The sequence below is a fragment of the Harpia harpyja genome, chromosome 16 (genome assembly GCF_026419915.1).
Source record: "Harpia harpyja isolate bHarHar1 chromosome 16, bHarHar1 primary haplotype, whole genome shotgun sequence".
NCBI lineage: Eukaryota > Metazoa > Chordata > Aves > Accipitriformes > Accipitridae > Harpia > Harpia harpyja.
In genome coordinates, this window is record NC_068955.1 from 1,172,784 (window position 1) to 1,193,004 (window position 20,221).

The 20,221-nt window shown below is 43.3% G+C and overlaps 1 long non-coding RNA gene across 1 annotated transcript; it reads left to right on the forward strand.

Annotated features, from left to right (window-relative positions):
- The first annotated feature begins 1,970 nt into the window (after positions 1-1,970).
- On the forward strand, positions 1,971-4,756 carry LOC128152830 (uncharacterized). The gene is made up of 2 exons (XR_008238770.1): positions 1,971-2,176; positions 2,648-4,756. It is a non-coding gene; the product is annotated as an uncharacterized LOC128152830 (long non-coding RNA).
- Positions 4,757-20,221: the final 15,465 nt, after the last annotated feature.

Sequence of the window (20,221 nt, forward strand, 5' to 3'; positions counted from 1 at the left end):
TGAGCCCTACTGGCCTGACAGGTCAAAGCTTACAGCCAGGGACACCCAGCTGTTACAGGAACCGGTCATCCTAATGGAAAGCCATTTTTAGGTTAACTGCTCCATCAGAAGAGCTAAGCAGGGAGGTGATTCCATACACCACACACAGGCAGGTTCCCTCAACACCTGCCTGGAAAGCCATAAGCATCAGGACCACAAGCACGCCAATCATTTCTAGCGGTAACGGCCTCAGTCCAGCACTCAACTACGGCTTAGAGAGAGTCCATGGGAACTGAACCACTGCAACTGACCTCCCATTAACGGTGAAAGCTTTATCTCACTACTACTGATGTACTTTAGGTGTTCACTGATCTGATCACTTTATTATCTCCAGTCGCCCTAAGAGTGCAATGTTGTATTCAAAACCATGTATTTATAGCTGGCTAATCACAGCTTAATTACAGAAGCTCAGCAGGCTCCTGTATGAACACCGAGTCTGAGGCAGTTCCACTAGGAAACTTTTTATGAGATAAGCAGAAGCATCAAATTACTCAAGATGTGTGAGAAAAACCTATTTAGTGTTAATTGGGACAATTACCTTTTTTCCTAATTTGCATGTGTCATGAATATTAAAAGCATAATAAAAAGAAAACACTTTCACTGGCTAACTGCTGCCCAAAGAAACAGTCTGCAGAGAAGAAGTAAAGGTGTCAAGCTCGAGGGGAGGACGGAGCCAGCAGCAGTGATGCATGCCCTTGCTGCAGCTGCCAGTAGCTTGCATCAGCCTCAGTGCATCACTGCAGGTCAGAGATAAAGGGAATTCCATGAAAACAAAGCAAAACAGACAACAAGACCAGCAGCACCGCCCCTCCATAGATGTTGACAGGAACCAGAGGACCTCTATTCTGTACTTCTTTAGTACCTGTCAGAGCTGCATGAGTCCCAGCAGCTTGTACAGAAAGGCGACAGATGAGGCTGACTCAAGAAGTTGCTGCTGCTAATGCACGACGCAGCAGCAGTGAATCAGTCCCGTGTGTCAGTGACAGGCACGTCCCCCGACATTCAGCTTGCTCTTACCAGCACAGCCTCAGTAAGCCAATCTATGTTTGCATCCCAGTCGGTTGGGGTGTATCGGAGATGGAGTCACTCACATAGCCCTATGCCTGTTGAGCGAGAGCTGTGGCTCCTTCCCACCATCTAAGAAGCAGGGAGGCCCCACCACTTTATGGCTTCTCAGCTGAGAAATCCCTTCCCCACAGAAATCAGGCAGTGCACTGCTACAGTTGCTGGAACTTTGCTGACATTAGGCAGATATTAAGTTCTGTTAAGCCAAACATCAAGCTGTATTGACCCAGAGCTAAATATTGACAGAGGCGATGCAGGCGCTATCCGACTGGCTGCAGCGGTACTTCAGGGAAAACTCTTATCAGCTTTCGTGAGCCCTTCAGACGTTGGAGTTTGCACATGTGATTGGACTGACTAATGCCGCTCGCAGAGTGAGCCTGTCTGACCTTCAAGGAGCTATGCAAAGCAGGATTTCCTAATTCCTTGTGACTTTCAAGCAAGGCATCCTAGAATACTATTTTTTTCTCATCTGTAGTGATTATTGTTGCTGGTGGAAACACAGCTGGGTTACAACAGTAACATACTTGGCTTTCCAAGAATGTGGGGGAAATGCCAGTGTTTTCCAAAGTACCTAAATATATTCTGGAAAGAACTTCTACTGGACATAACTACATTCAATGACATAGAAATAAACCATTAAAAATGACAGGTATTTAAAACCTTTTAAAAGCTTCATTTATAAGCCTCAACGATGTTTCTAAAAGCATGCCTTAAAAAGGAGAAAGTGAGAAGAAATGGGAGATGAAATTCTTTCCCAGGGCTGTGCTGCCCCCCAGGAAAGTGAAAACCCTGCGAAGCAGCTGCTGGGAGCCAGTTGCTGGCACGGCAGGATGGGCTGTGCCCTCTGCTCCGGCAGGGTCCGGAGAGAAGAGCACAGCGACGAGACACGGCTGGCACCAGCAGCATCCCCGCAGGAGGGAACTGGCTTAGCTCCTCCAGCAGCAAGGAAGTGCCAATAAGCAGAGCAAAACACTGCAAGAGCCCACCCTCCTCTGTTTTCTCACATGAGTGATGGCAAACCCATGAACTAAGATATCTCAAACTTCTGTCAGCTAATGCCTAACAGGGCAAGGTAAGCTAGATGGGCTCGCTGGGGTGGGGGCTGCAAACTTGTACATTCAGCTGACCTCTCTCGTGCTTTCATAATTTACCTCTACTAAAGAATCATAACAGAGCTATTTACAGCAGCCATTAAATGAGGCAATATTTCAGCATTGATTTTGTCTTTCCCACTAGTGCACACAGCTTTTGATAACTCAAACCTTATGGATTTTTCTATAAACAAAAAATTAATATCTGCAGCAGAAGGGAGTGTACAACTGGTTACAGCAGTGACAATCCAGGGCCTTGTGGGTGATGGCTGGAGCAGGGGAAAGAGGGAGAACTAATGCACTTGTGGCTTGTCTCTCTGGGGATTAACAAGCAGCCAGAAAAGGGTGTTTGAAGAACAGCAAATGATATGGCGTGATCTGTGCTGACCTTTCAATTGCCCATGAACCACTCTTCATTTATTTTATTTCTATTAAATTCCAACACTCCTCAGGAGACAGTGGCTCAGTCTCCAAGGGCCCAGGCACACCAAAGGACTGCTCAAGAGCAGGAGGAGCCTGAGGATAAAGAAGGAAGCAGAGATCCTCCTTCAGTGGGAATGGGAAATGTTCTTCCTCCCTCCCAGCCCCAGCCTGCTGTCACTGCTGTTAGCCATGATATGCCAACACCTATTTAAATAGTGTGCAAGCATTGCACAAGCCTTGTTCTGACTTCCTACACAAGGCACCCTGGAAGTCCCCACAAATATGCAACCGGAGTATGAGAAAACAGTTTGTAAAATGAAGAACTCGAGTACGCACAGAGCGGGGGATGCTCTGGTTTGTCAGGGCGGGCTTTTTTTTCCTCTTATCAAGTGAGAAAGAAGGGAACTTTGATCAGGATTGCATTTTTGCTAAGGAAGCAAGAGCTTGTTAGAGATTCACAAAAGAAAAAGCAATCAGTTCAGAGCCAGCTCGTAAACAAACGTTAAAGTCAGAAGTCTGTATCAGTGATTCACAAGAAAAAAATCCTAGAGTCACCACTGCAGCTTGGAAGCAAAGCGCTCTTCTCATGTCTGATTTTGTTTGGGATTTGGCCAAGTCCTTTTGTCTCTGTTTTTCTGCAAACACTAAACAAACTAGGAGTGAAAACTGGAGACAGAATGAAACTACCATCTTCAAGAAACCTGCAGCCTGCAGGAATTGCTGAAGGACAAAGAGTGTCCAAGGACAGCAGTCAGGCGCTTGGAGAAAAGAAAGCAGTGCTGAAGCAGGGAAGGAAGGAGAAGACAAGGAAGCCTCAACTAACAGCCTGGGGTTTGGGAGGATTCAAGTACCCTTAGGCTTCACAGCTTTCATCTGCTGCAATAAAATAGTGACAACAGCAGTAAATTGGGACTGAAAGTCTTCATTTACACAGTTGAGCAGAGCAGACCCCAAGGCAGTTTGGAGACACATTACTGACATGCAGGAGCACCCTGCAGCCAGCTCTGGCAGGGACAGGCATTAACTGGCTATTCTCTTTTCTGATACCTGCTCTCCAGGGCTCTGCTTTGCTGTGTCTCCACGTGGTTGCAGACCAAAATGGTGATGGCATCTGAAGGTATTCTCCAGCCCTCTGCATCAATCTACAATCCCACATCTTATTGCTGCATTATACTGAGAACATACATGAGAAAATGCACTTTTCCGTGCCTAGCTGGAATCTGACCATTTTAATCACCTGAGCTTGTGAACAGCACCATTGACTCCATGGGTGGCAGAAACCAGCTCCCAGTCCATGGGCACTGGTGCAAGAAATTAAGATGAATTCAGTGACTGCACACAGGGAGTGGAAAGAAAATGATACAGCCTGGCCTCATCTCATATGTCTATGGAATATTAAAAAAAAAAAAAGTGCTAAATCTTTAAAATCCCCAGCCAGAAATGTTAGAAAAATACTCAACTCAGAGGCAAGGATTGCCAGGAGAGGCAGTACTTTTGTTAACCAGACAGCAGGGCTCCTTCCCCTGCTCTTTGCCCAAAGGCAGTATTCCCTAACCATTTCTTCGAGACCCTTTATGTATTACTCACAGTAAATCAGAGGCTCTGCTGCTGCTGAGATATAAGCTGGCAGGGCGTACGCTGCCTGCAGTGCATTTCTTCCTCAGTGCTATTAGCTAGCACTCAGCAATGCCTGGGCCACGTAGCAAGCCCTCGAAGATGAGCCTCCTTCCTTAATGCTGAGAGATCAGTGCCTCCTTCGGGCAGCAGCCCCAGCTCCTGCAGCTAGTGTTAAGTGCCTGTGAACATCTGTAATCAGTGCTGCCTGGCACGGCATCCCCCATGAAACTCCTGCAGCAAGGCATGATTTCAAACCTCTGTCAGCAATTGGCCGCGGCTTGCAGCTGCTTTGCGCTGCCTGCTCGGGCAGGCGGCTGAGCTGCAAAAGGTCAAGGCACAGCTGAGCCATCCTGCTGCCCAAACAGCCCTGAGGTCCAGCTCCCTTCACCTCTGCACTGCTGAGCTCAGTTCCCTGCACAGATTCCAGCTCTGGCTATGGCAGCGCCGCTCGCCGTGGGGTGACTCAGCTGCAGGACTCCTACCAGCACGCGTGGGTACCTCACCCCCAAACTGCAGGGCTGGTAAGAGAGCAGACACACTGAGACTGTGCATACATGCATTACGCTTTTGCTTATTAGTGTTTCTGTTCGGTTGTTTGCAAACTGATTTTGGTATTTGGCTGGCTTGTTTAAATCACAAATCCCCTTTTTTGATAGGAATGATTGCTGTAAGAACAGTGAGATTAAATTAATAAAACAATAGTAAATCATAAGGCAGACATGCCATGTGCTTTTCATAAAGACGAAGGGATCAGGGAAGCTATTGCAGTAATCATAGCAAATATTTTTGTGTGTCATGACATTTGTATACTGAATTTATTGCAAAACAAAAATTACTTTTTATTTTTTTAAGCAAAAGAAACCAGTTCATGGGATCAGTCACTGAACGAACAAATCTTTCAACTGATTCAGACTTCACATCCCTTAACAAGGCCAAGTAGGGGCAATACAGGCTTTTACAGCTCCCCCAATTTTGGTGTCATTTTTTCTGATTCTTTGTCATTTTGTATTAGTCTGATTCCATTAGAAGGAGTTACAGGAGAAGTAATGGGCAGATAAAGGGATCCAACCAAAATCTAATGGAGAAAACAGGGTTTCCTTCCATTAGCCAAGTGGTATGACAGACAGTAATGGATTTCATACCTGACTGATGTGAAGCTTGTATTAGACTGAGGATAATTTAGTGATAACAGTTTATCGACATATTGACGGAAGGTAATGGGTAACCATCAGACACGGCCCAGGCTATGTGCATGCCCTCCTCCAGCATGTCACTTGTTACCTATTCCAGGCCCATACCGCACCAGTCTCTCTCCCTTACTTTGATTCCCATTTGCACTATCTGCCGCAGGCAAAAGTCGTGATACTGTATTAGCATAACACCTTTTTACTGTTCTATAAGCAGAAGCCATCTGTAATCCATATCCCAAGAAACTGAAGGACACGTTAGCTCATCTGCTATGGCTTTCTATTTTGGGAAGCAACTTGGAAGTAAGATTTCATACTAGCTCTCCCAGGAAACCTCTCTGTCAGAGGTAGCGAAGAGTCACCCCCAATTTAAACTGCACTCTTGATACAAATAATACAAATTTCATTTTAAACATGAAAACTAATCTTGGTAGCTGCTCAAACAGCAGCAAGCCCAGTGCAGGACTTGGATTAGCAGTTCATGCCTTTGTAAAAGGATTAGTGGGACTCCACTGAGCTGAGGGTTAATTTGAAAATAAATTTGCATCTATAAAGATGCATAATGCAGAGTGCATGATGCTCTCCCAGGCCCATACATCCCACATCTTCATGACGCCCTCGATTACACATGTGCTGCAAACAATGCAAAACATCAGGGATTACACTCTATCAGTGCTTTGTTCCAACAATACAGATTTCTCAAAATTACAGATTTCAATCTTCACAGTGCTGTGGGCTTCAGGAAAACAAAGAGATCCATCCCAGAAAGCACCAGCTAGAAAAAGTCTCCTATGATCTCTTTCAGACCTGCCATATAATCCTGACATGTAACATATAAAGTGGAGATACACTTGATAATTGCTGATGCTTTTTTTTTACTCCCCTGTATTTCTTTTGGAAGGCTGTTTCAGGTTCTGTCTCCTCTGACAGACTGATTTTTCATTCTCATTTTTCATCTAAAATTATTCTTGGCCTGTTTACACCCATTTGTTCTGCATTAATATTATCTGGGAGTTCAAATAGCTTTATTTCCATTTTATTTCAATTTCTTCATTGACAGCGATGATATCGGCTCTAAGTTTTGTATTTTGCTTGACCAAGGGAAGCTGAGAATTTTCAGACACTGCATCGGACCATATATATGTACACATGTAACTGAGCGACAAAGAGACTAAGGAGAGTTAGGGTGCAAATATTTTCATTACATTTTAGAGAAGGTACAAATTTTCATGGGAAACCATCTATTATACTATGTTTTCCATCCAAATAAATGTGACTTTAAAAAATTATTTCAAATTGCAAATTCAACAAAATAAGGATTATTATTGTTTGCTCTCATTTAGTTTGATGGATAGGTGATTTTTGTTGTTGTTGTTGTTGTTGTAATAATTAAAGATCTGCCTAGCATTCCACAGGTAGGCTATGGCTGCACTGGCATTTTACATCAGTTTTTTAGTTCCTCTCCAGAGTCTCAGCCCTCTCCTGCTCACAGTCTGTGCCAATACATTCATGCTGCGCATCCTGAAATGCCATGCACAGACCTGGTTTCAGCCTGTGGGACTTGTCTGGGACTCCCTCACCAAACAGGAGCAAAAACCAACCCCCAAAGCAGTGCCTGCCAAAGGGAGCTCAGCCAGGAGCATCATGTCCCTCCAGATACGATGGTGCTAACACCAGAGCCGTGATGCCACTGTACCACTGCTCAGACTCAGCATGCTCAGTGGGCAGCGGGTCACACATAGTCCCATGGGGACCAGAGAAGGAGATTATCAACACTGCCACTAAAAGAGCAGTGACTTACAAGTGAAAACAGAGTGCCACCAACAGTTAAAATGCTTCAAGCGCTACAGGCAGCGCATGCTGCCAGCTCTTCGAGGTGGTGGCCCAGCCAAGCAAGCGCAGGAGCACCTCGGTGCTCATAAGGCGGCCGTGCGCAAAGCGGCCGTGATCAGTAGACTCGGATCAGAGCCCTGGAAGGGTGAAGTGCTCTGGAGTGACTGATGGCTCCTTCCATCTGCAAAGACAGGCGTCCACTGTGACACCCGCAGGGCGGTTCCAGGAATCACCTGGCATGACAGACTGAAACCTGGCAGGGGCAAACAGATCAGCATGCATGGGGTTGGCTGGCCTTTGACAACGCTGATTGGGGAGGACGCAGTTTAAGTGCCCGATGCTCCAGACAAGGTAAGGAACATGTCCTGTGAGTATCACCTCTGCAGGGCACATGCCCTCTGACATGGCCCAGCCACAGCTCATTTGTTGTGGGTGCTGGTCTCTGAAGCTGGCTGCACCGTTCCAGCATGGGAAGAGCACAGAGTCTGGCCATGCTCATGGGCTACAAGGAGACCCTGCAGCTGAGGAGCATGGCTAACCCCAGCCTAGCAGAGCTGATGCTGCAGAGAGGACACTAGCACATCAGGTTCATCAGTCATCCTGATGCTGCCGCAGGACTGACGAAGCTCTAACACTGCCATTGTAGCAGATAAAATGTTTCATAATGCTATGGGCCCAGTTTTCAAAACTTGTCACCATCCAGTGCAGACATTCGTTTTTAATGGGTGTTTATACTCTAGCTAGTCAGCTGCTGAAAACAATCAGGATATGAGACAAGTGTTATTTGCATCTACAATTCTTTCAGAGATAGTAATCTGCAGAAAAGGAGCCTCTTTTTGCTCAAATGTGAGATATCAGGAGTTTAGCTCTATCAATTTAGTTCTGATCAGAACACAGCTCCAGCACAACTGTGAGGCTTTTTTCCCCTAATCAACTCCCTCTACTTAGAAGTATTTTTATAAAGCATCCCAGCCAGTCTCAGCAGAGAGCCTCTACTGTGTCACATACCACAGCACAAGACTGAAAATGTAATCCCAGCCAAAGCACACACAAGCTCAGCCATCAACCCTCCACCTCATTTCTGGGGATGCTCAGCTCCTCTAACAGTCACACTGCTCTTCCCCTGAGCCTGCCCCCAGCAGAAACCCTTGCTTGTTCTGTGTCCAGAAATCCCCTCCTGACACATGCAAGTACAGTATCCATTCAAGAAGAGCTTCTCCCACCCACTCATGTCCACATATAACTGATGTATTAGGCCACGAGGCAGAGTATCTGTGAGCTGGAAAGTGTCAAATTCTGTTTGTCAGTGCAAACATTTTGCAAAAACATTTTTAAGTGCCACGGGCTGAGACCAGGTTTGTGCATGGCATTTCAGGATGGGCAGCCTGAATGCATTGGCACAGACTGTGAGCAGGAACATGCTGAGACTCTGGAGAGGAACTTAATGTTTGCAAACATTATCTTTCCCCCATCCAGGGACCAGTTAATTGCAAACCAATAGAAAGAAATGTGAATGCAAGCTGATTAAAGAAAAAGCAACACTTCTACAATTTGCCACCCCTTTTTTACCCACTGCTTGTTTTTCAAAGATGGGACTGGCCCATCCCCTGGTTTTAGGTTTTCTTGTAGAAAATAAGTTTGTAACTTCCCCCAACAGTTGTGTGCTCCATCCTCACAGGGGGCACAGAGCTGCTGTGCTGCCCCACTGACCAGCACAAGGTTCCCCTAAGGGACCGAAAACATCACTGCAGCTATGGGGCTCGTTTCCAGCCATTGCCCTCCCTCACCCACTAATGAGAAATCTGCCATCTGAAGCTTTCTGTGGAAACAAGTCATTGACTGTTTTGGCCATGCAGAGCAATAACCACCCAAAACATCCTTACAAAAGCCCTTTGTAGCACAGAGTTACATATGTGACATAATGCTGTTTCTCCTGCTCGTACCCATATGCATATCCAGCAAAGTGTATAAATAAATAGCCAGTGTCACACAATTTATCTTCATTTGTCAGGAGTGACAGGATAACTCACTTGTGACTCCGCTACTCCATCCTCTCCTCACTCATGAAGATTGATGCTCTTACAGATATTCCCCACCATGTATTTTTATAGCCACCTAGATGCAGGAGTTTCTTGTTTGCTGGGGACCCAGGGCAGCCACAGGAGCAGCACCCGCAGGGTCTCAGCCCACGGCTGCAGAGGCACCTGCCCTGCCTACCCCTTCCAGGTCATGGTTGTTTTATTTTCCCTCCGCATTACAAGCTATTACCACAGCTTTGCTCTAGCAATTTGTCCCACACATCAGCACGTGTCCTTCATCACACTGCCAAGCCTTGCCTCAGCCCAGCACCTCCGATTACTAAGCTGGGACAAAACCGTCAGCTGTGACAAAGGCAGGGGCTGGCAGACAGGCACCCACCTCCAGTGCCGCCCTGGCTCCTGCCAGGCAGGTGGCTTCCACCCCAACAGAGGAGCAAACAGCTCTGCCCAGCCGCGCTCCTGCTCCCTTGGACTTTGCTTTTCGGTGGCCACGAGGGAGGGTAGAGGAAGGGGATCGGGCTCGGACAACGGGCCACAGCAGAGCCGGAGCACAGGGCCCGTGTTGGGCAGCAGCTGCCCTTCCACCCCACTGCTCAAACATTTGCCTCAGGCTGACAGAGCACTTGGCCTTCGACAATGTTTTGGCCCCGAAGGAGGAAGGTTTTATTTGTATGTGCGGGCTGGGCCCTAGGACAGGGGTTCGGTCGGCTCCTCCCAGCTTGTCTCCTTGCCCACCTGGTCCCCGCACCCCTGCTCCTGCCTGCAAGGAGTTTTCAGTGCCAGGAAGGTCCTTTTACAAAGCATCTCCTTTTTCAGTCATCTCTAATACTACAACAACCCGTTCTGGTTAACAAAAACCGCTCCTTGCGCAGGGCCCACAATCCCCAGTCTCTGAAGACCAAAGGGAACAGGCCTGGCTTTCAGCCCCCGCAGCAGGGACCCTGAACCAGCCTCTCCAGTTACATACGCACTGCTTTGCTGGATCAAGGCCAAAAGAACAAAAGTTTCCAATGCGTTTCTCAAGCTTTCCCTGTTCTGCAGGCTGAGGGGTCTCACCATTTGGCTGTTTGGTCCAATGGGTTTGGAAATTACTCACAAAAGCTGCTTATTTCAAACACAGCTGGTGGTGAGGAAGTGCATTTCGATACTTTCTTATGGCCTGCTAGTATCCCAGGAGCTTTCTGTGCCTGTAGTTATGATTACCAGAGAAATGCATAATGGAATGAGCAAACAGTTTAATACACACCTGTATAACAACAACATTAGCAGTTGCCATGTGGCATAACGAGCACAGCACCTTCCCTGGTTATACAGGTGCTCCCTGGGTTTTTAAATGAGATTGTATGTCCCCTGCAATTATCATACAGTGCTCAGTGTGCTGATATGTAACATATTTCTAGCATTGCTACCTGGCAAGAAATATTTGAAACTCCCCAGAGAATAGAATTATCTTAAGGATGGCATAAAGGATAATGACAAGATTACAATTCACATAGTGAAAATAATAATGAATTAAGGTGATGGTATTTCTCAATCTTACTTCCAGCCTGAATGAATTGAATTTGTGCCCATTTCTTTTCTTGCTGCTGGCTTGTTAGATGGGATTCTGCTAGAGATGGATAGTGCTGCCTACAACTTTGAAATGTTAAAAGACAGCAATTTTTATATTATTAATTTGGCTACAGTATCCTTGAAAATATAAATAAAAGTTCAAGTGCCAATATTGTAAATACCACCAGAAAACTTACCTAAATATTGATTTATTCATTTAATTTAAAAAAAACCGAACTAACTTTCTCTCCCATGAAAATTTGCTGCAGGCTTCAAAACATAGCATCATCTTTTATTATGTTATTTTTTTAAGGAAATAGATATTTTTAATGCCACATGAATGCGGCTTGGCATAGTCATCTGACTCTTGCCAAGGCTTGTTCATTAGCTGCTTCCACTAGTCAATCTGGCATTTTATCCACACTCTGCTTCACTTTTACCCCCACTGCTCAAAATTTTATCTTTTCTCTCTTCCTAGGTCTGGACTTAAAGCATGCTTACTCTTTTTCTGATACAATAGATTTGGAAGAAAGGTGTGGGGGTGTGGTCAGAACAACCCCCTCCAAAGAGAAAACCCAGAGTCAGAGGAAAGATTTGGATAAAATCACACTTACAATAAGATTACTGCAGCTGACCCAGCTAATAAACATTCTGACTGCAAATGTTCACTGTTAATTTGTCTGTGAGAATCAATGTATATTAACACAGCCTAAAGAACATGCTGTGAACATTTAGAGCTGGAGCTGTCACACTGTGAGGCTGACTGAAAACCAGGCCTGATTTCATACTTATTCTTGCCAACATATGCCAATAGCAAAATATTTTAAAGTTATTTTTAAGACCACTGTGGACCAGTTCAGAATTAAACCAGAATTAAACTCACATAACAAAACACAGATAAAAAGGGGCTTGCCCTTAACTATTTATGTATCTTTACTGCAAAACTAGGAAACACATTTCAATCCAGAAAAATAATGCGGTCCAGGGCATGGGATCACCTGTGCAGTTAAAGTTTAGCATGAACACTATGATCAACTGGGGACAGGAAGAGGTATCAGATCTCTCCACAGCACCACAGACAACCAGTCTCAAATTACTGAACTATTTTTTTCATCTCCTGGGCCAGGGTTTTGATCCAGCAGGTACCACAGCAGGATCCGACCTTCCATGCCCGTAATGTCAAACAGGACAAGCATGGTTCCCCCGCACTGGTCTCCTGAGCCCTTCATGCAGCCTCCCTTCATACAGTACATGATGGCTTCTTAGTGTGATTCTTTTGCAAATTACATGATTCTCTGAACAACCATGTAATAACATTATTCTTTATTGCTAATAGCCAACCACAAAATGGAAAAGACCTTGAGATGCAGTAGGTGGGAGGCAATGATAGGTCCCTTCTAAAGAAAGACATTTACCTTATAAATATAAAATGATCAAATAAAGCAATTAGTGCAGAATTGCACATAGAGTGATTCACCTCTAATTGGGTTGTTCTGAAAGCAAATTAACTTTGAAATGAGGAATGCTAAGAAGATTTCAAAAAAATATGGAATCCTAATTACTGCAGAGGAAGGAGCTTGGCAAAATTTAGCCAAATACCAGTACAAACATGCATGGAAACCATGATACAAGAGGTCCAGACCTTAGTTGCTTTATTTTTTAAAACAGATGCTTTCTGAAGGACTAAAAAATAGAAGCTTCTTTTTCCTCCATGAAAAGGTGACTCACTTCCAGCTAACAAGTCTCAAGTAATTTCAGGTATGCAGGAAAGTAACCTATAAGCTGGACACCACTCCTGTACCACGGTCTCTGCTCCAAGCTCTGCTCTGTGATGCGTGCTAGACATTACCTAGTCTGGCAGTGATGCTGTAGTAGCCTCTGCCCACTTTTACAGCTGAACCAGAGCAGATCCTTAGCAGGTCCATCAACAGGCATGGAGGTGGCAAGGCCACAGCTGAGCCCTCCCGGCATGGTGTGCCATGTGGCACAGGCACCAGCATTGCTCTCAGAACAGTGCCATGCTTCTAAGGAGGCTTCCAAACCTCCACTGGTCTTCTCCATAGCAGCCCAAGCCCCACATTCACTCACATTCTTCAGCACCAGTGCCATGTATTAGATTCAGATTCATACCTACAGCCAGTTTGCTCCTTGAGTGTTTTGATTGCAGTTCATACAACTACTTGCAGCTGAAATTACATTGCCTACAGCCTTTTATTGATGGACTGGCAAGGTAATTAAAAAGTAGGCTTTTCAAAGAAACCTTGTATAAACATTGGGAGAATAAATCCACACGATTACTCTTTCATTTCTAAGGACAGAGAAGAACATCATCACAGTTACAATGATGTTCTAAAAAAAAAATATCTATTAAAACTGATAGTGCCACATATCTTATGTATTATGAATGTATTAATATGTAATAGTTTTTTATAAATATTAATAAGAGCTCATATCTAAAGGAGGAGCCTGGAATGTACATTCTTAATTAATCCAAAATTCACATCATCTCTAAAAATACATATGCATTTCATTATTTTAGACCAATGCCTAGAAGCATATAGTTGCAAAAACATCTACCAGAAGTGAATGCACAGTCCACCCCCCCCTCCCCTTCATAGCCCCTGTCTGAACCTTTGCAACAGTCCAGAGATCATCTCTCACAACGGAGACCCAGGCAGGTATGGCTCCACAGAGGAACGATTCTCAGATTAAAACAGGGCACTCCCCAGCTGCATGCCATGTGTACAAGAGGAGACAATGCCTTGCTCTCCCTGCAAAACCGACAGACGAAACTGAAAAAACACTATGGTGGTATCAGGCACTAGCTGCTATCAGGTGGTGTAGGTGTGATAGAGAAAAAGCAATCAAGAGATCACTACTACAAGAAACCTGTCATTTCAGAAAGTCTGGCATTGCCATGTGCTAGGGAGACAAATGGAGCATCTGCCCATGGACTGGCTAATACAGGACAGATGGTTTTGTTTGGAAAGGTGCAAATGAGAGGCTGTTTGCATGCAAAATTGCTTGAAATTTTTCACAAAAATTACTCCACTTTTGTTTAAAACATTCTCCTGATTCTTGTTCCATTCCTCCCCTGCTGAAGGATTTCTTCAGATCTCTCTCTTTTGCCAGCCACTAACAAATCTTGGTGAGGGTTCAAATCTCTCTTTTCAAACGTTTTCCAGACATAAAACACTTTACTGCTAGTTGAATTCCTTTCACTAAAATTTGTGCTCATCTCAAGGATGCTTTTAAAAACCTCGTGAGAATGAGTTGGTCTGGATAATGCAGAAGACTAAGCACATTAGCAAGAATTTCACCTTTAGTCACTGGCTGCAATTTAGAATTCAACAGCTTGGAAGAGCTATTCCGATTAAATTGGTGCATAGCTTTATGTGGACATTTTATATTCTGCTTAAGAGGGGATGATGTAGGCTTAACTCAGCTCAGCTTGGGACCAAAAAATAACAAGATACATCATTCTGCAGACCAAAAGAAGAGCATCCTCCATTTCATGCACTTAGTTTTAAAACAGTGCACCTTGACAAATGGACACCGGGGTGTTCTCCTCTGGACTTGTGTGGACAATAACTTCCCTTCCCTGCCTGTTTGCTTCTAGCGCATTTGTTGCCCATGTCTTCAGACTGAGGGGCTGTTTCAGACTCTCTGCTAACTAGCAGATATAACAATTAAAGTAATACTACAGAAAAAGTTTGCTCTATGAAAAAAGTTACAGGCATGAAAATTGGATGATATTTTTCCACTAACAAAATTGTGTAGCAGATGAAAGAAAACAGTGGGGCTAGACATCATATATTAGTGGTTTATCATCATTATTAAGCACTTCCTTCCATGACTGAACCCTTAGGTGCAAACAGCTCAGCTGTTCAGGTTAGGGACTACCAGAAGTGCAGACTGTGGCTAGACAGATCCACAATGAATTTCCTTCCCATTAACATAAATCCAGTGTTGACATCTGAGAAGGAAGAATAAGTTTTGTGTCATTATTAAAAATATTACAAAGACACTATTATTACACAGTGTTTTATTGCTAAATGATTTTAAGATATGCCTTATAGATCTTTCTCCATTAATCAATAAGATAAAATACTAATTATAACCACAAAAAGATTTTAACTGGGGTTCAAGTGAACACAGACCTGTTCTTGGAGATAAAGCAATGCATTAAAATATTGACTGTTCATATATAATAAATACATTAGGAAAGCATTGATCTGCATTATGTCACCTTAGCTATACTTTGTACATCCTTTAAACTATGTACAGGATATACCAATTAAATTGATAGGGCTGCCACTTTTTCTGGCAATACATCAATGGTTTTATATATCATGGTTTTCATATACACACATTTTTATATTACAACTATGAATAGGTAGGACACAAAGAGCTTGAATCTATCAACCTCACATAACTATATGAAGCAGAGAAATGAGCGTTGTGGCATTCATTCAGCCAGTGGAAACAAAGCCAAGCTGTGTGACAGAGGGCCAGCTAGACAAGCTTTTTCACACTTGCATGACACCTGGGAAGGGCAGCAGCTGCATACAACACAGACCATTCTCCCAGAAATTTTAGTCCAGCATCCGAAGAATGATACATACCAATACTAGCAGAAAAACAATGCATCTCCTCTCAGGGCCACACATTTGCTCCCACACTAAGCAATTTAAATTGGAAGACTGTGTATCACTGCACCACCTGGAACAACTACCATTGTTCAAGTAGCTACTGGTTCATGTGAACCCTGAGCTGGGTATGTAGAAACAGCAGCAACACAAAGAATTCATATATAATCAAGACTTAAATGTTAAAAGTTAAAGCATTGTATAAGTAAGTGTAATAAAACCCACAAACAGTAGAATTAAATAATACAAATAAAATATTTTTATCTTATTTGACCAGCTGCTAAATTTATATATACATTTTATTTCAAGCAAACTCAGGATTTGGTGTTTAAAAATTAAATTCTCCCTCTCTGCATGAGTCACTGTCTTGTTAACTGGTGACCTACTTAGCTGGTAGGCTTTACCATTGTTTCGCTTTCTGTTCTCGATTGATCAGATTTTTGCTGCAAGCACAATCTTCAAGACCTTCCTCCTGGGTTCACATTTAACTCATCTCTTGCATTTTCCATGGGTTATTCTAAGAGGCACTTTCACACTGTCATCCCATACAGAAACTGATGCCTTTTAGATGCCAATTGAAACATTCTCCTTTTTGCTGTACCTATCCTATTATGCCTAATACAGTCCCTTGTTAGATGTGCAAAGCCATTTATAAAGGCATGAATACATAAAGATCAGTTCATTGAACCCATATGCTATGAATATACAGATACTTAAATGTTGTACTTTCTATCAAAACCTGTCAAATAATTAAACATGCACATCACAAGGTGAAACAAGCGTCATGGCAGTAATTTAATTCATTATTTCAGTAGATACTGGCACTTCCTAAGCTCTGAAGGTGCATTTGTCTTCATACCAGATCTGTCCACATCCAATAGGGGTAGTAAGGAGAGCTGGAGGAACTCAGGAAAAATCCTCTTAACAAGCTTTCCTCTCAGCCAGTCAGCACATTAGCACCAGGGAATAATCCCATATAGGAATACTTCTCCCTTGATAGAGAGCCTTGACTCTGTGTGTGTGTGTGTTGGGGGGGGGTTACACTAAAATACTAATTTTAAAAAAACCTAAATTTCTTTAAATACCAGTTTGTTTTCTTTCCAAAAAACACCATCCCCCAAGTTCAGCAGTAAGGTTATTCTGAAACCAAACAAACAAAACCCAAGAACAACCAGATCTCTGCTATAGGCAACTTCCAGCTTTTTGCTGTTTCAGAAGGTTAGGAGCAGAACAGGACGACCCCAGCCCCCTTAGGGAGATGGAGTCCTGACTCAACACAGCCCTTGTCTCAGCACGCCTTCAGCATCAGCTGGGGTAAGCTGCTGTTCCCCAGGAGCTGCTAATTAAGATGTCCCTTCATAACACACAGATCTGCAAGTCAGCAAATTCCACTGGTCCTGCAAGAAGGCACTCAGCAACAGCACCAAGCAACAGAGGTTTGTCAGGGAAATCCCTCCACTTCTGTTTTTCTGGAAACACCACACACAATCACTAAATGAAGAAAATTCTTCTTTCTCCAGAGGTTTCTTCCTATGGGCACTTCTGGCAATTAAGTCAAGAGATACTACCTATTAGTGTTTGCAATTCCTATTATAATTTGAAGGAATTCATGTACTCTAGTGATCTTGCAATGTAGGAGGGATGTGTTGCATCCTGTGTTTTACTCAACGAAGAGTCCCCTAGTAGCCTGTTGACAAATGCAAATTGCAACACTTCACCGAGATGTCCTCTAAAAAACATTTCTGGTGATCTTTACATGCAACAATTAGTGTAAAGGCTAGCATTTCATCTGACGCAAGTCCATTACACTTGCAAAATGCCACTTTCTTAAATTTTTCTAGTATTTTTTTATGTCTTTCTACTTTTCTCTCCTTGGTATTTCAACAAGATGCCTAGAGTCTCTTGGGAGAAAAAGAGAATTGAATACTTACTCTGTGGCAATTCTCTGAAGTGGTCTCCAAAAACCCTAACCTCTACCACCTTTGGAGACATAACTAAATGTCACCAAGGAATTTCTCATCTCTTGAGGCAAATTAAACAGAGATTGGTCTCACTTGCACGTTTGACAGCTGCCACTCAAACTTCCAAGATATCTTTTTCCCCACCTTCATGTGGCAATTCATACTCTGCCGAGTTCCCAGTATGTTGATGCCACCTGCTGCTGTGGCACCAATAGACTTAGAGAAAAAAGGTCCCAAATCCTGAATAAATATTACAGTCACACCAAGACCAGGCACCGCATTAGCAAGATGGTGAGAGAAGGATGCACAGCATCTGCTTCTACCTAGTTCATCAAGGTTACAGATACTGTAGTGCTGTCTTCTGTATAAAATTTTGTTTAAATGTTCGTTTCCAAATAAATCATTTTCAAATGCCACAGTAAAAACCATCCTTTTTAAGTTATAATTGCTATTTACCATTTCTTAACTTTGCAGGTGTTAAGACTATTGTTTAACTCTTATTGAGCTTTTTTCCTTCTTTTTTGCACGTAATGACTGCAAGGCAAAACAAGGGAGATAATCTCCCCACACTGAACGTATGCTGTTTAGTCTGTACTGTGACTATTCTTACTCAAGGAGGCTACTCTATACTTAGGGCTGATTAAAGTCTTGAAATTCAGTAGATTAGATTACTAACCAGATACTGGAGCTAACAGTAGTTGCTTTCCACATTTGGGGGAAGGAGCAATAGCATAAAGCTCGAGAGGGACAGAACTGATTCTCTGAAGAAAAAAAACTGCAGATGAATTTGCCCTGGTTGGTACCCAGCGTGGTGCACAACACGAAGCACACTGCCCCAAACATGCCATGTGGCACAACCATGGCATGGGAAATTCCACATGAATTGCTTTATCTGCAAAGCCAATTCATATTTTGCTAATTCCCTCTTTAGGCAAAAATGTAATCTCACACAGTTGTGGACTCAGTGCTCTTCAGTTCAGCCGCCGCTGCCAGCCAGGAACACATGCCACGCAGCCACAGCAAGCCCTGTGCTCAGGCTCCTCGCCTCTCCGCTGCCTGGGAGGGAAAATGCGATGGGCTTATCCTGACTTTACTTTTGCACGAGAGCACTTTCCCTAAGCACTGAGAACATGGAGCTCCTTTAGCAGCTCTTCCAGAAAACACTTAAGGAAGAAGCAGCATCAGGGTGTCTCCCAACATCATCTCTTGCCCACATCTATTCTGGAAGGAACAGCTGCACAGGAGAAGCTATACTTAACACCTTATTGGGACTAATTGATAGGGCTTTGCTCCCCTGCCTACTTTCATTAGGCATTATCACTCTCCTGGATGAAATGAATGAATATGCCATGCTCTGTGCTACTTCTGCAATGTATCTTTATCATTTTTGCATTCACTTTCAAAAATTAATTTAAGGAAAAGCTACAAGCTCATACCACATTCCTCATGTATTTGCTGCATGTCCTTACAGATCTGTTGAAATAATATTAGCAGAGGTTTTTAAATCAGCCGATTCATAACACCTCTTAAAAGTTAATACACATGGAAGAGAAGATGCTAAGTGACATGACTCAGGTTGCAAGCTGCAAGAGTATTTCCTCTGGGCTCTGTGGTTGTCCTTGAAAACAATTTCTGTTATGGACATTCTGTGCTTATTAGTACGCAAACCAAATTCATATATTTGCAAATGATGCAAAGGTTTCTATTGGTGATTACTCCATCCTAGGAGTGTCCTTGGTAATCTCATACTTGATCATCTCCCCTTGCAGAGCATATAGCTCAGCCTGCAAGTGCCGGGGCGACAAAGCTGAAGCTTGCACTAATGTAGCAGATCAATCACTTGACTGAAAGATACACAGAAAACATGTTTTATACCTGTCATATTCAAGGGTAAACTTCCAGCACTTGAGAAAGCTGCTCAGATAACTCTGAAAAGCAGACAGTTGTGCTAGCCTTGGTGTCTAATCAAAAGAAAAATATGTTGTCTGTTTAACAATACCAACAATTTTGAGACTCCTCAAAGCAGTTAACCCACAGGCAGAGATCAAAGGCATCTGAAGTTTGGCTAAGAACTAACTCATATGATTGAAAACCCATGATGTAAATTTTAGTCATTGAAAAGTCAAGCTGAGCCATCAAACAAAAAATAGTGTCTATATCCTGACATATCAGGGAATAGACATTGTACTTTTCAGGTGATAAACAAGTGGAGAGCACAAGCTTCAGATCATGAGAAACCTTTATGCTTTATACTGCAGCCTGGTTACATCAATTGGAAGCTCAGACAAACTTTATTTTAGGGTGTTAAGAGTTGAAGGTCATGCTGCATATCACCAGAATGAAAAATTCTTATTTCTCATAGAAAGTCCTAGAATAATACCTTTTGACTGATACTGCAATTGTCTACACTGGATTAAAAGACACAACATACAGTGTGAAATGGCTGATGAGATCTTTTGAGCATCTACCTCTGCTGGCAAGGACTAAGAATTTGTTGAATAGTGACCAGTAGAAATCATTCTGTCAACATCTTTCTTTCAAACAAAAGATGTTTTAAATAGTAGCATTAATGAAAATTCTATTTGTAGGTATATTTCCATTTTTCTTCCAGATTCAGTGCTCCAGGCTTTCCCACAATCTCCCCATCATATCCTTGGTCTTGTCACTGTCCTCTTTTGTCTCATTGTGCTAAGGGGGTGGCAGCATTCTGCTACTCTGAGAGCACCTCCTGGACTAACCTGAATTCCTGCCAGCACAGGGGAGAGA